Below are 15598 nucleotides of genomic sequence, written 5' to 3'. Positions count from 1 at the left end.
AGCTCAATACTACGTTGATGATTATTACACAGAAGATGAGCATTGGGAAGGTAATGATTGCTAGGACAGCCATAGACAAAGAGAGGGAGTTGTTTCAGTTCCAGTAGATCAGAATGGACCTTACATTGAGGTGATTACATCAGGTGTGTCAGAACCTTTTCTGTTGGATACTGGTGCTACAAAGAGTTCTATTATGCACTCCAAACTCCCTGGCGCACCTTTGTCTGGCGAAATGAACGTTTCTGTAGGTTTTTCTGGCGCCCCAGTTAGAAATCCGATTTCTGACCCTTTGTCTCTTTCTATATTTTTTATAAATGAAAAAGCCTTAGTTGGATTGCGATTGACGCCGGTGATCCGAGACGATAGCTTTGACGGTGGTTTACTGACCACACGGGTAAATACTACTTGTGATATTATTGTTGACATTGAAAATCGAGCCAAAGGGAAATATCCATAATTGAAGATAGAAATTCTACACATATTAAAAAGGTTAATACCTGTCATGATATGAGATATACATGTTCTCCTAATGGATATTGATATGCAAATGGATTGAATATAGCCAGGAAATCATAACTCAGGAGGATTTCGGATTAGTATCACCTAGCGTCTGGGAAATAATTTAGCCCTGAAGAAGTTCCGGTAACGGAACGAAACGCGTTGGCTGGTGTTTGTATGGACTAATAAAGGAACATTGAATTCCACATATCTATCCAACAGTGTTTACGATTCAGCGTCTGTATGAATGTGGCCTAACGAGTTAATACTCTCCAACGAATCATTGGACATTTAATTTTATAGCGGTGCTTTTTCATTTATAAAAAATATAGACTATTTCCAACTCTTTTGGATATGCCCTTGGGGACAGGGGGCATTTGAAAACTGCACGCCAGTACTTTTGAATGCAAATTATATTGGAGATATTGGGGTTGGTGCTTGGAATAAGAGTGGTCCACTGTCTGCAGTTCTGTCATATCAAAAAAACCTTTGTCTCTTTCTGTTGGTCCCTGCGAATTCGAAGCACCCCTTATTCTGACAACAGGTTGTGGTGAAAACTTGTTAGGATTAGATTTGCTAAAAAGATTGTATGCAACTTTGTACTGTTCTCCTTCAGGAGTACAACTTACTTTAGGTAAGAAAGTAGTTTCTCCCATGTATTTGTCGAGAGATGCACTTCCAGCAGAATTGTCACTTCTCCCAGATATTCTTTGGGCCACTGGTCCTAATGATGTAGGTCTTTTAGAAATTCCACCATATGTTGTAACATTGAAGTCCAATGTCAAAATGCCACGAATTCCCCAATACAAAATATCTAATGAGGGTGAAAAAGCTTTGCTAGCGATCGTTTACGAATTGATTGAAAAGGATGTGATTGAGGAAACACGAGGCAACGTTTGCAATAGTCCTGTTCTGCCTGTTTTAAAACGAACTGACCCTTCTCAGCCACCTGTGTACAGATTTGTGATTGATCTTCGAGAAGTGAATAAGATAGTTGTGCCACAATTCCCAGTTGTCCCCGACATTACCACATTATTGACTATGATTCCAGCTTCTGCTTCGTGGTTTTCGGTGATTGACCTAAAGAACGCTTTCTTCAGCATCCCAATTGCTGAGGAGAGCAGGGATATCTTTTCCTTCAGTTTAGGAGGTCGCAGCTTCCGCTTTAAACGCGCTCCTCAGGGCTACTGTGAAAGTCCATCAATATACAGTCAAGCTCTGAAAACACAGCTTGACACGATTGTTTTACCTAAATGTGCTACTCTTGTACAATATGTGGATGATTTGCTCATTGCTGCAGATACTAAGAAAATTTGTAAAAAGGCCACGTTGACATTATTGCGTCATCTGTGTGATCTGCATCACAAGGTGTCACTTTCCAAGCTTCAATATTGCAGACAAGAAGTGACCTACTTAGGTCACCTCTTATCGAAGGAGGGAAGGAAACTGACCCCAGAAAGAATTCAGGCAATAGCGAAATTGAATGTACCAAGAACACAGGAAGAAGTGCGTGCTTTCTTGGGCATTACATCGTACTGTAGACAGTGGATCCCAAATTTTTCGTTATTGGCCAAACCCTTGGTGGCATTAACGTGTAAAAATACACCCAATCCCATTCCTTGGTCTGAAGAGTGTCAGAAAAGTTTTCTCGAATTACGCACAGCATTATGTTCGGCTCCTGTGTTAGGTACCCCCAACTACAGTAAGCCTTTCACATTGTATGTCCACGAGAAGGAGGGCTGTGCATTGTCTGTGTTGACTCAGTTGTTTGGAGGTAGACAGCGGCCATGCGCCTATTTTTCGTCAACTTTGGATCTAGTAGCTAAAGCATTGCCAAGTTGTTTAAGGCCCACAGCAGCAGCAGCTGTTTCTATTCGACAGTCTGCTGGTCTAGTAATGAATAATACACTAATCGTGATGGTCCCGCATGCAGTAGACACATTGTTAAATAGGACCAAGACACAGCACTTAACTAGTGCTCGACTGTCCAGTTACGAATTGACGCTGCTAGCGAGCCATGTGCACATAAAAAGGTGCAGTACCTTAAATCTAGCCACGTTGTTACCAATTGCAGAGGAATCAGATGCTTTAGAACAGCACGATTGTTTCCTCACAACAGAGGAAGAGACAAAAGGGAGAGTGGATTTTTTTGACACTCCTCTTGCTGAATGTGATGGTACGTTATGGGTGGATGGTTCATGCTTTAAGCTCCCAAATGGGAACGTGACTGCAGCATATGCTGTCACAACTTTGCACACAGTTGTCGAAACTGCACGAGTACCGCATGGTTCAGCTCAAGCCGCAGAATTAGTTGCACTCACGAGAGCATGTGTATTGTCTAAAGGAATGAAAGTGAATGTCTACACCGACAGCCAGTATGCTTTTGGCGTGGCTCACAGTTTCGGACGATTGTGGAGAGAACGTGGGTTCCTGACCTCGCATGGAGCTAAGATTCAGCATGGTCAGTTGGTGAATGAGCTTCTTGAATCACTGACCTTGCCCCTGCAAATGGCGATTGTGAAATGTAGTGCTCACAAGAAGGTGACTGATGATGTTGGTCGTGGAAATGCATTTGCTGATGAGATCGCGAAAGAAACGGCAAAGAATGTGATGAGCCGAATGTATGTTGCAGGCCCTGAAAGATGGACTGGTGATGTTGGAATATGTGAGGACATGATAGAGAGTGTGAAGTCCATCCAAGCTGAGGCCACAGAGAAAGAGTTGAGCACGTGGAGAGAGAGTACAGGTAGAATGGATGCAAATGGTTGTTGGATTGAATTGACAGAGCATCAGAGACGGTTGTTACCCGATGCATATGTGCTTGCAGTGGTTACAATGGCTCATGGAATGGCTCATATCAGGTTGAAAGGGATTTGCGAGTTGTTGGCCCCAGTATGGAAGAATTCAGGGATTCCCAAGTGTGCAGAGAATGTTGTCAAGAATTGCATGGTATGTCTGAAACACAATCCTGGTAGGGGAACCCCAACTCCAGCTGGTCATTTTACACCTCCTACGTATCCGTTTGAGGTTTTGCAGCTAGATTTCATACACATGGAGAGGTGCAACAACTTAAAATACGTGCTCGTTGTTGTTTGTGCCTTCTCAAGATGGGTAGAAGCCTATCCCCTAAAAGACAATTCTGCCTTGTCCACAGCAAAAGCCCTTGTAAAAGAGTACTTCCCCAGGTTAGGAATGCCTAGAATGGTCTGGTCTGACAACGGAAGTGAATTTGTGGGTCGTGTGATGAAAAGAGTGTGTGAAGGGCTAGGCATTAGGCAGAAGTTCCACGCTGCAAATCACCCCCAATCAGCTGGATTAGTAGAATGTTACAATGGCACTTTAAAACTTAAATTGGCCAAAATCCAAGCGAGCACAGGTCTTAAATGGCCTGACGCTCTACCCTTAGCACTCCTATCCACCAGAATGACTGTGCATTCGCGAGTGAAACTCAGCCCTTATGAAATTGTCTTTGGCCGGCCAGCCAACATATGGGGAGTGCCTAGACTCACGAAGTTCAGCGAGCTAGAACACCCTATTTTGCTTGATTACTTGTATGAATTGACAGCTAAATTGCGTGTTTTGCATCAACAGGTCCACAACACCCTGCCTCCGGTCTCTGAGACTCCAGGCCATTGCATTGTCCCTGGTTCCTGGATCCTCGTGAAAAACTTCCAGAGAACAAAGAACGACCAGCCCAGGTGGACCGGGCCACACCTCGTCCTTCTTTCCACGAGGTCAGCCGTTCGAGTGGAGGGGAAGGCCAACTGGATCCACGGGGTCCACTGCAAAAGAATCCCTTCACCTCCGCCACATGACCAGTGGGTCCAGAAGGGTGTCACTGACTCAGAGCTTACAACTGTGCCACGTGTCATACCTTTCAGCGATGACCGTGTAAAAGGAACTAACCCTGAATGTGAAAGCGAGAACATTTTTCAAGAGACTGTGCCACCATCAGAACAATTGAACTCTTTGGAGCCTGAACTCCTGTTTGAGGACCCGACAGTACCAGGAAAAAGACGCTACAATTTGCGACCGAGAAAAACGGACTAATAAAAGTGATTCCTTTTTATGATTTGAGGCCAAGACCTATGGACAAATAAATATATCTTTTTCCTCCCAAGTACTATTTTTTTTTAAAGTGCAGCTCTCCCATTTAGGAAACTTGCTTATTTTTGTTTTTCGAACCGCCATCCGGGTTCCGCTGCTAGGGCCGCGGTTGATTAAAGTCTTTTGGGTGCAGCTGACGACATTAGGTCGGTAGTTCTGGTTAGTCCAAGGGAGTTGCCCTAGACTGACGGAAGCATCCTTTACCAGAGGCAACCTCCCACCGCGGGCAGCACTTTAGAGAGGATGGAGATTCCTGATGTGGAGAGACCTTCCAAACAAATGAACTTTAAGCAGAGACTGTGTAACACGATGACAAGGAAAAGTTTTATAATATTGTGTATTCTTATGCTATCCAGCGTAATGATCTTTTTGATAAGTTATGTTTTATTCTCTTTCCATGTAACATTTGCGCCCACTGCATCACCCATACCTCCTCCTACTGTTTCCTCTCATTCTTTCCACCCTCTGCCTGACCACGAATCAAATAGGAGATTAGAGTTCGTTAATAACTCCTTTGTTCAGTTATTATACCAACACCAACTTGTAATGAACACAACTAACTGTTGGGTGTGCGGTCTCATGCCTCACACAACGGATAAAGGGATCCCCTATTTGGTCCTGCCATTTAGTCACAATGGTTCAGTATGGGCATATAGGACAATGTTCATATATGCACGAGAAGTCCAACCCCTACGTTCTGTAAAAGACAACCTCAAGACTAGCGCCCTAGTCAAAGGTATAGTTGACATGATCAAGGAAGTAACTTCTTATGAAGATACTCCGGATGATGAGATACTTGCATATGTAGGTTGGAACGTGACCGGATATGGCACTACTTTAAGTGAGAAACAGCAAGCCAAAAGATCCTCCCCTATCTGGATCGTACCCCATCAGGGTCACCTGTGTCTGCAAGGTATTGGCAAGAATCCCAGAGCTCAGCTAGGGAAGAGTATCTGTACAGAAACGTATGTTTTTGGATCTCAGACTTCCCCTGCGTTTTTAGCCGCTAAGAGTACTTATTTCATCTGCCATGATAGAGCCTACACATGGTTGCCCCCTGACTTCTCGGGCTCATGTTTTGTTTCATTCCTGTTGCCTCCCACCTACACAGCAGCGGCGGATTACCACCGGACAAGGGTAGTTAGAGGTGTTTTGAGTAAAGAAGACACTGCAGGTCAATAATTTGGGGACTTTGCAAAGGGTTTTCTGCCGTTCTGGGGATCCATGGCCAACAGCAGAAACATAAGGCAATTAACAAGGGTAGTTGAATCCACCGTGACTGAAACTGCTGGTGCCCTTAGTAACTTGACTACTGAGCTCCAGTCGGATCGACTTATGACCCTTCAGAACCGGGTCGCTTTGGATGTTATACTTGCAGACCGAGGTGGAGTATGCAAATTGATCCAGTCTAGTTGTTGCATTTTCATCCCAGATAATGCTCCAACAGTGTACAGGGCCATCTCCAAACTGCATAAGATTTCCGAATCTATTCATGTGGATAAAGGAGATTGGTCGTTAATGGGATGGTTCTGGGAACTGATATCTGCCTGGGGATGGAAAATTCTGATGGTCATTGGGATGGTCTTAGCCATTCTTTTCCTGTTCTGTCTGTGCATACAGTGTGCTCCTGCAATATGGGGCCTCTGTGTTACATCATGTGTAAGGAAGCCTGTGTCAAGAGATGAACTAAGTACTAGAATGATGTTACAGCAACATCTCAATGACTTTAGGAATATAGATCTGGACTCAGACTAACATGAGGATAGATTAATTGCCTATGTAAGGGCAAAAGGAGGGATTGTGGTTCTGAAAATCTGGATTCTGTGGTTCTGAAAATCTGGGTTTGTATAATCGTTCTGGACTCGAGAATTAAAACTTTGTCGAAACATGACGAATTTGGTATCAAAAGACCGAGAATGACAAGTACATCATGTACATATATTTTTAGCACATTCAAGTGACGATTTCACCTCGAAATCGTCATTTTCGCCCTGAACCCTTGGCTTCCATTTATGTGTTGCCCTTTACATAGGCCTTAATCTAGTTGAATTCAACTCCACAAGGACACATACTCCTTAATCGACTTTTCCATGACCTGTACAAGTTGGAACCATGGCCCCAGGCCGAACTCGTTGGGTCAGTTCCCTCCCAGTGGCCGATCAAGATAGCATCTAGGCTCAACAAACCATAAAACCATTTCAGCGCGCACACCTGCCATATCTCGCTCACATCTATCTCCACTCTTTTGCTTCACTTACTTTATGGTGGGGAGGTGCCCGTTTTTATTAGGGGTCCAGTGATATCTGATGAAATGTTGGGCCTTGCCAAATGATTTGTTGTAGGAAGCACAAAGTGAAATATGGACATGTCATCATGACTCTGCTCTCTCTTTGTACTAGAAATATGTTAACGATTTACTTTACAACCAAGAATGTTTTGCCTGAAGCCCAAAATTGTGTATAAGAAGAGAAGCCTGACTTTGTAAGGTCGAGCAGTCTCCTGAGAATATACTTCCATATGTCGTACTTCTAGGACACTTGTTACCTTGGTTGCAGCCAATAAACTAATCTTTGACTTCACCTAGAAGACTCTGAGTTTCTGTGGTCTGGATCAGGAAGAACCCGAGGTCTCTGGGTGTGTATTCCCTGACACCGCTGGGTTACCGGTGTCTGTGCCGGTTCTTAAAAACCCAGTACCTCAGATGGACGGGACTGACTATAACTGAAAGCTGGGCCAGTGGAAAGAAATTACAAATGTGAAAGTAGCAGCTGGGATGATTAATATAAAAACATTTTTGCTAAAAAAAAAGATACAATAACAGCAGTTTACCAAATAGATTATAATAAGTCAAAATAATCAGTCAACAGTGTAGAGCCTCTGTTTTGTTGAAGGTAAATTACATGATGATGCTGTTACTCAGTTTCTAGGTATGGTTTACCAGATTACCCCTTAATTATTGTGTAGCCAGAAAGATAGCCTCATCTTCATTGGCTGCTTCAAGGGCTGCATCACAGTTGCTGAAGAAGGATATTTCCTTACAGTTTTTAAAGAAGTCAAAATATAACAAGTCGCGGAAGGTATGGTTCTCACGGTAAACCTGGATTTAGGCAACTTTGTTTCAATAATCTTGGGTAAAGCTGGAAGGCTAGGAATTGTGCAACAGTTGTTGCTGAGGGCCTTGTTGAAGAATTTCTATTTTAGTGGAAGCGTGCACGTCAAAGGCTTATTTAAGTGCAGCTGAGATGGTTGCGTCTTTAAGGAACTGGTTTGTCAAGTGAGTTATGTGCAAGGTCACTTGAGTTATGTGATTTTGCAGTTATATCATTTTCCACGTAACTTTTTATTTGTAGCGTAAAAATACTGCTCAAATGGATTAAAAGTTTCAAATAAAAAAAGGACCACTTTGGGTGGTGCACAGCAGCAAAGGTTAGAATGTTACCCTTTGGTTGCTAATTGCCATATTCAGGTGTTAAATGGGTACTAATCATGTGAAACATTTGTTAAGTAGTGTTAGTGTGTGTCAAAATGACAAAAAAGTGAAACAGTTTTGCCTCAGAATATGATGCATTATGCTGCATAATTTATTTAACAGCGCCATATAATTTGATCCTCCATTTCCATGTAATTTCTATGGCCCTGTTGATGAATGTGATCAGGAATATTACAGTTGTGTGTAGATGGGTAAGGAGCAGTTGTATAGACTTTGGGTCGTTTCTGTAGTGCAGCTTCTATAGATCAATGTGAGAAAAAAAGACAAGAGACTGAGGTTGTATTATGATGAGATTGTTTGGCGTGTGGATATAGTAGCATCTGAGTGCTTGGGGGCGACTTGGTTTCAGAGAGGATGTTTGATGGTATTCTGTGTTGAAGGTCGTGACCCCCTTTAAGTAGATTCACCCCTGTGACATTTTCGAGGTATTGTAAATGGATATTGAGCATCTGATATTTTCTGATTATTGGTGTTGACTTTGTTTGCAATTATACCTGATAGTTATAGTGTGTTGGATTTGAGGAAGTCTAGAGTAGTGATGCTGGGTGTCTCGTGAGAGTGGACAACCCTGTTTCCTGTAAGATAGGGTTTCACGTGTGTTTGGTATTGCTGTTGTCTATCTTCCAGGAGTTGGAAAACAATTGTTATACAAAGTGTAGTCAGGCCAATGAAAACCTTTGCCACTCAAACGTTTAATTGATATGTTCTTCTAAAAGACTGTGTTTAATGTATTATCAATTTTATATTGCTCAAACCATACCTGAATATGAGATAGAGTGCTTTGTATCAATTTAAGTTGCATTGACACATACTATGAAAAGTCATCCACGCTGATAAATACAAAAGGTATTTTTGTGTATGGAAAAAAGAAACTTTAAAGCAGCCAATAGTCTACAGAGACATTATTGACCACTGAAACAGCATTAAAATGTTGTACTGTCTCCAAAAGATTGCATGCAATTGTATAGCTTTTAAGCCTGGTCTATGTATTTACCATGATATCATCGAAATTCATACAGTATTATATTTCATTTTTTTTGTATGCTTACTGTGAGAAACCTTTTAAGGGGGGTGAAACAATACTCAAGCAGTAACCACAATCCTTGTCAGGGTGAGGCAAAGAAACCCTAAATTAATCTGTGTTCAAGCGTCTGGGAGTTGGGCACAGAGCAATCAGGCTTAACTTAGAGGAAATATGTAAAATATTTATGCAGCATTTCAAACAGTATTAAGGTAAAAACACAACACAAGAAATAATTCCACAGCAATTTGGAGAAATAGAGAAAAATGTAATAAATAAATCAAGAGCAAAACGACAAAATTCCAATCAGCAGATATGCAATTTTAAAGATTTAAGTGAAAATAACACCAAAAAGTACAAAGTGTCACTCGCAGCTATCTGTGAGACCAGGAGAAAGTCACAAGTTCAGGCTGACTACGATGGAGTGCTGGTTGAATACAGGGACCAAGTTAGACCCGCTGAAAAGTTACCTTCTCTGTCAAGCGCAAAGAGCCCCATTTGCGGTGGAGGCGGCTGTAAGGAGTACTGAACTATCGCGGACGATCACTGCTGTAGCTTGTAGAGCAGGCCTAGCATTGCAGGCAGTCATTGCTGAGGCACGCAGCTCCTGTTGTTGTCGCGAGCAGACAGACAGGAACTTTGCAGTGGTGCTCTCTGCAAACGATCAATGCTGTAGCATGAAGAGTGGGGTTGATGGAACTTCACATTCACTGGCTGTGCGAAGAGCAATGTTTTGGTGCCAATGGACCCATTAGCGGACACAAGGAGCCCAAAAATATCAATTTCGCCTCTCTGAGGCCACACCTAGGGTCCAGGATCTGAGGGGCAACACTTGGGAATTAGGGGCTTGCTACAGCTGCATCTGGGTGCTTGGTCTGCTGATTATGAGCCTGACATGTCCCTGTGGGCCTGGACATGAGGCCAGAAGACTAGTCCTTGGAGTCACTATGAGAGTCCTTGGTTCAGGTGCAGGTCCAATCCCTCTGACTCAGGTAGAAGGATATCAGGGCAGCAATCCAGCAAGGCAGCATTCCAGGCAAGACAGCAGATCAGCAGGGCAGCAGTCCAGTAGAGTAGCAGTAGTTTCAGCTGCACAACAGTACTTTTTCCTGCCAGAGCTTCCACAGGCCCAGAAGTCAGCTGAACAGCAGGTGTCTAAGGTCCAATATTTATACCACATGCCTCCTTTGAAGTAGGAGAAGCTTCTAGAGGTTCCCAGTTGAAGTCCACAGGTGTCCTGCCTCACCTGCCCTCACACCAGACCAACTACAGGGGGTATGCAGCCCTTTGTGTAGAGGCAGAACACAGCGTAGTCAAGTTTAAGCGGGGTCCTGCCCAGCTCTGCCCCCTCCTGCCAGTGATTGCCCCTCCAGGCACACCTAAGCTCACTATTTGCGTGTGGCTGTCTAGGAGAAATACACAAAGCCCAACTGTCAGCCACACCCAGTCATGTGACCCAGAGACAGGCTGCAGACACTAAATGGCTAAGGTATGAGAATGGCAACTTTCTAAAAGAGGCATTTTTGAAATTGTAAATTAAAATCTGACTTTACCATGGAGAGGATTTTTCATTGCAATTTGAAAGACACCAACCATGAAGTGATTACCTGTTCCCATTAGGAATAGGCTCCTTTCCAGTCCTCTCTTTCTGAGAGTAACTTCCAGTTCGCTCCACATTCTATTTTCAAGCACAAAGTACTTCCAGAGCCGGACGCTCTTTTACCCTGCCTAGCCCGACTGACTGCGGGGGGTAAAAAAATACCACTCTCTACACATCTGCACGTTATTATCAAGGCATGTCTATTGATGTCTTTCAGCATTGTCACTGCTCTCTCACACCAACGCTTGGTGCTTCAAACTTGACAGTATAGGACACTTACTCCTAAACTACTATAACTTCACAAGTCACCTCTATATGCCTCACTTAGGTGTTAAGTCAAACTGGTTTTTATCTTTGCTTAGGAAAACAGAATACTACATCAGACGTACTACATGATTTTTTAGATGGACCAGAGGATGAAACTAGTGTGATACTGGCATTTCCGACCAGAACTCTGGACAGTGCTTACTGAGATATTTGGTAAGCACACATTTTTCGCCATCTCCTGACTTCTTAGGATCTACCACAGCATGACACCATGACATGGTGCTTGGTTAGAGTCACTAGTATCACACATTTTTGGTTATATACTTCTTGCTAGATTCTTTTCATATCTAGCCCATACTTTCACTCATTGCTTTTTGTTGGACTTGGCCCTTTTTGCGGGTCATCACTGAACTTTTTGCCTTCCTCCTAGCCTTTTTCTGACATGGTGTTGGTGGTTCTAGGACTCTGGGCACTTTAGCACTGCTGTCCAGTGTAAAGTGCTTGTGCTCTCTGTGGTAAACATGGTAAGATTGATCTACACCTGTTTGGCATATTTAATTTACCTGTCACTCCCTTGTAAAGTGGTATCTCAGATAGCCAGGGAGTGTAAATTAAATGCTACTGGTGGCCTTGCAGCGCTGATTGTGCCACCTACCGAAGTATCCTTTCAAACCTGTCTCAGGCCTCTGCCATTGGAGAGCCTGTGTGCGCAGTGTTACTGCCGCTGTGACGTGGTACCTAAAGTGTGTGCCCCACCTGTGACCCCCCCCCTTTTACTACATGTCAGTCACCCCTAAGATAGGCCCTAGCTAGCCATATGGGCAAGGTGCATTGTAGGTATAAGGTAGGACATGTGCCTTAAGTGTGTGACATGTCCTGGTAGTGACAAGCAGTCATTTTTGTTTCTCACTGCTGTGAGGCTGCCCTCTCATAGGAACACATTGGGGATTCCCTGATACGTGTTTCAGTGGTATTTCCTGATATGAGAGAAGCAGCGTGGTCAAGTTTGGTATGTTTGGAACAGTATTAATACATGCTGGGCAATGGTGTGCGCAGATTTATTATCACTATTTTAGAAATGCCACTTTTAGAAGTTGGTATTTCTGTGTGCTATGTCTGCCTGCCTGATGTGTATTGCATGTCTGGCTCTGGAGTGACAGGGGCTGGTGAGGGGTGTGTGGCTCCAGGGATGGCAGGGTGAGTCAGTGCTAGGCTGAATAGGGGATCTGCATTTGGAGTAGTGGGAGGAGTAGTCCCCTGACCTTGAATAGGTCTGTGCCTGCCTGGTGGAATGCTGGCTCCACCCCCTTGTGGTGGTCTGATGACCTAGCCCCCACCTGACAAAGGGGACGAGGATCCCTGTAAACAAGTACTCCAATACCCCCCAGAACCAGTTCGGACTGAACAAAGGAAAATGTGTTATAAGAATTGGGGCTGTAACCCCATGTGTTGGTGCTTCCTTGTGCTACTTGGGAACCTTCTGCTGCTGGGGCCCAGGAGGAACCGCCACGAGGGACTGCCTCCCTGCTGGAGGCCCCTGTGATCTGGCCTGCCTAGGCCCAGCCTTTTCCCTGGAACCTTTGGGGGCTTAGTGCCTTGTGAGCACCATATCTTTTACTCCAAGAAATAGAGGAGCATGTGTGCTCTGCAGCGCTGGGTTGTGAGAGCGTCCTGAGGGAATTCCGGCAATAGGGATTACCCTGATTGGCGTAGGAGGCAAGCTGGAGCCTATTCCGCATTTACGCCACTTATTTGGCAGGAGCCCACCCTGCATTGGTGCCAGAAGAGAAGCGGGACCCTACCCTGCATTGTGGTACTGCTGGACCGCTGCCAATACGACCCGGAAGCCAGGCAAGCTGCCTGGTTGTGGGCGGGGCCAACCAGAGAAAGAGGAGGTCTGAGGTGAGCTTGACGGGAAGACAGGCGACTTGGCCTGACTGTGGGCTGGGTCCTGATCCCCAATGAGGAGAGCCCTTGTGTACCGGAGCGGACGAGACCGGCGCTGAAGAGGACCAGAGCCTCGCAGGCTCTTTGCTGACATCCTATGCCGGTCCCAGGTGTCGAGGGAGAAGACCGGAGCCTTGCGGTCTCCGCTGGCTGTAGGAAAGAGACCGGAGGAGTCAGGGCGAGCCCCGGTGAGTGGGGGCTGAGCACAGAGCCGTGTTGGTGCCCCAGAAGCACGGTTGGCGCCGGTCTGCACCGCTGATTGCGGGCAGCTGCATGGTGTGGGCAAGTTTGTTGTAGAAGCCCCGGGGAGTGGGACTGCCATTGCGCATTGTTGGTGCCGAGTGAAGTGCATGTGGGGGAGCCCCTGAACGGAGCTCCCTAAGGCAATATAAGTGCCAGCGCTGAGTTCTTTTTGGGAGCAGTGGAGTGCCGTGAGCAGCACCGGAAGGGTGGCAGTTGGGACTGTGTATATGTGTGATTATGATTCTAATGTGTATTGGATAATAAGGGTATCTTTTATGTAACATTGTGTGGAGTTTCTTTTGTGGTGTGCCTAGTGTGTTGCTGCTGTGTGTGTGTGTTGGGCAAACACTTTACGCATTGCCTCTGGGATAAGCCTGACTGCTCGTGCCAAGCTACCAAGGGGGTGAGCAGGGGTTATCTTCAGCATGTAACTCCCTTGTTCTGACTAGAATGGTGGATTCTGCCTGGCTTAGGTAAAAGCCCTAGCAAACCAGAAATCCCATTTCTAACACTTTTCCTCTGAAGAACCTTTGTTGAATTAAAGTAGGCTGATCATCATTTTTAACTTGACACATTTGGTGGCACTTTCTGTTTCCCTCTCACTAACTCCTATGGCTGGTTCACTCTCTTTGAAAGGGTTTGAAAGGTTTTGGGTCTCCCAAAATATATGCTGTTAATGCTTTAAATTAACTCAAAGAACAGTATACGTACCAATTTTAAACAATACACATATGTATATATTTACAGCCCTGAAAAAGCCCTATCTGGGGCGAAACGCGTTGGCTGTACTCACTTGTCAAAAGAATAAAGAATCTTCTTCGTACACGAAAAATCAGCGAAAGAACTGTTTTCTTTTGTTTAACTTTGTTTTTATTGATTTCACAACAATTTGTAGTTTACAGTGTATTATTATATTTTCTGTGTTTAGTCCACATTGTTAATACAAGACGTTATAGAAATAGATCACGCATTTACTACCTTAACATCGACCGATTTCAACTGGTACAAGGTTCTTGTCCAATAATCGATTGAACATCATAATATACTGTTCTAACTTACTTAATATGTAGTCAAAACATAACTTAAAACTGAATGACCTACACCCGGAACACTTACAGCGTGCTCATACACGTCTTCTGTGTTATATCCGCATTTCCCTCCCCCACCCACGCACCCGACCCAACATATCATTTTGCTGTGCTTTTTGTTTACTCCGTCACCCAATCCCCTCAATACATAATGAATACCAGACCGATGATATACCCTGAAACGTGGGAGCTAAGTATACACACCTAAGCAGGAAGGCCAACTATGCACACCTGAGTCTGTGTAGGATGGCCGGGCAAGGCAGTGATCACCTCCCTTGAAACCTGCATTTTAAGCCTTAGACACTCGTTTGCCCACTATCAAGTGCGGGCGTTCCCCATGGCGACCGCGGGCGGTCACACCAAGCCATGTGAAAGTCCGAAAGTATTGCGTCCCAAACCGCGGCTAGCAGTTGCTTACGCAGTCCTCAAGCATCCTCCCGCTTATGACTCACGCTTTCTGAGTGCGCCCAGCATAGTAGTGCTTGTTACTAGGCCTCCGCTGCCGGGGGGTCCAGAGATTTCCAACGGAGTGCGAGTAGCCTCTTGGCGACTATGAGTCCCAGGTCTATGTACCTGAAGGTCACCTTTTGTTTTTTGCAACTGGGGTACAGCCCTAAGACATATTGCTCCCACGTCCAGTCCAGTACACGCTGGTGCACTAAGCGAAAAAACTGGTGACCACGCCCCAGTAGGTACGAATGGCGGCGCATGACCACAGCATATGCAGTAGGTCTGCTCCTATTTCATCGCATCTCACACATCTGGCATCGGTCCGATCAAAATATCTATTTATTGTGCTCTGGTGTTAGGTAAGCTCTGTGAATAATATAGTATTGTATGAGCCAGAATTGAATGTTCCGAGGTATTCGCACCGGGCTCTCGAGCATATTTTCCCAATCCCTGTCCGTGGTGGGCCTATCAGTGAAAGAACTGTTATTAAACATTGTAATACTAATGCATAAATAGTATTGGCTCTCATCTTTGTGTCTAAAACAGGAATTGGAGCTTATTAAATGTAATAAGGTAACTCCAATGTCATCCTATGGGAGAGGTATGCCTTGCAGTAGTGGAAAACAAATATAAGACCTTTGCCCTACCAGGACATGTAACACTTAAAGTTACATCTCAACCTTTTTAAATACACTGCACCCTGTCCTCTGGGCTGTGCAGGGCCTACCCTAGGTGTTACCTATAGATATCAAAAAGGAAGGTTTTGACCTGGCAAAAGGTTGATTTTGCCAGGTCCAATTGGCAGTTTAAAAACTGCACACACACAGGCTACCAATGGCAGGCTTGTGGTGTGTTTTAGAGGCTACTTAAGTGGATGGCACAATCCG

This window comes from Lissotriton helveticus, chromosome 6 (assembly GCF_964261635.1).
Source record: "Lissotriton helveticus chromosome 6, aLisHel1.1, whole genome shotgun sequence".
NCBI lineage: Eukaryota > Metazoa > Chordata > Amphibia > Caudata > Salamandridae > Lissotriton > Lissotriton helveticus.
This window is presented reverse-complemented; position numbering follows the sequence as displayed.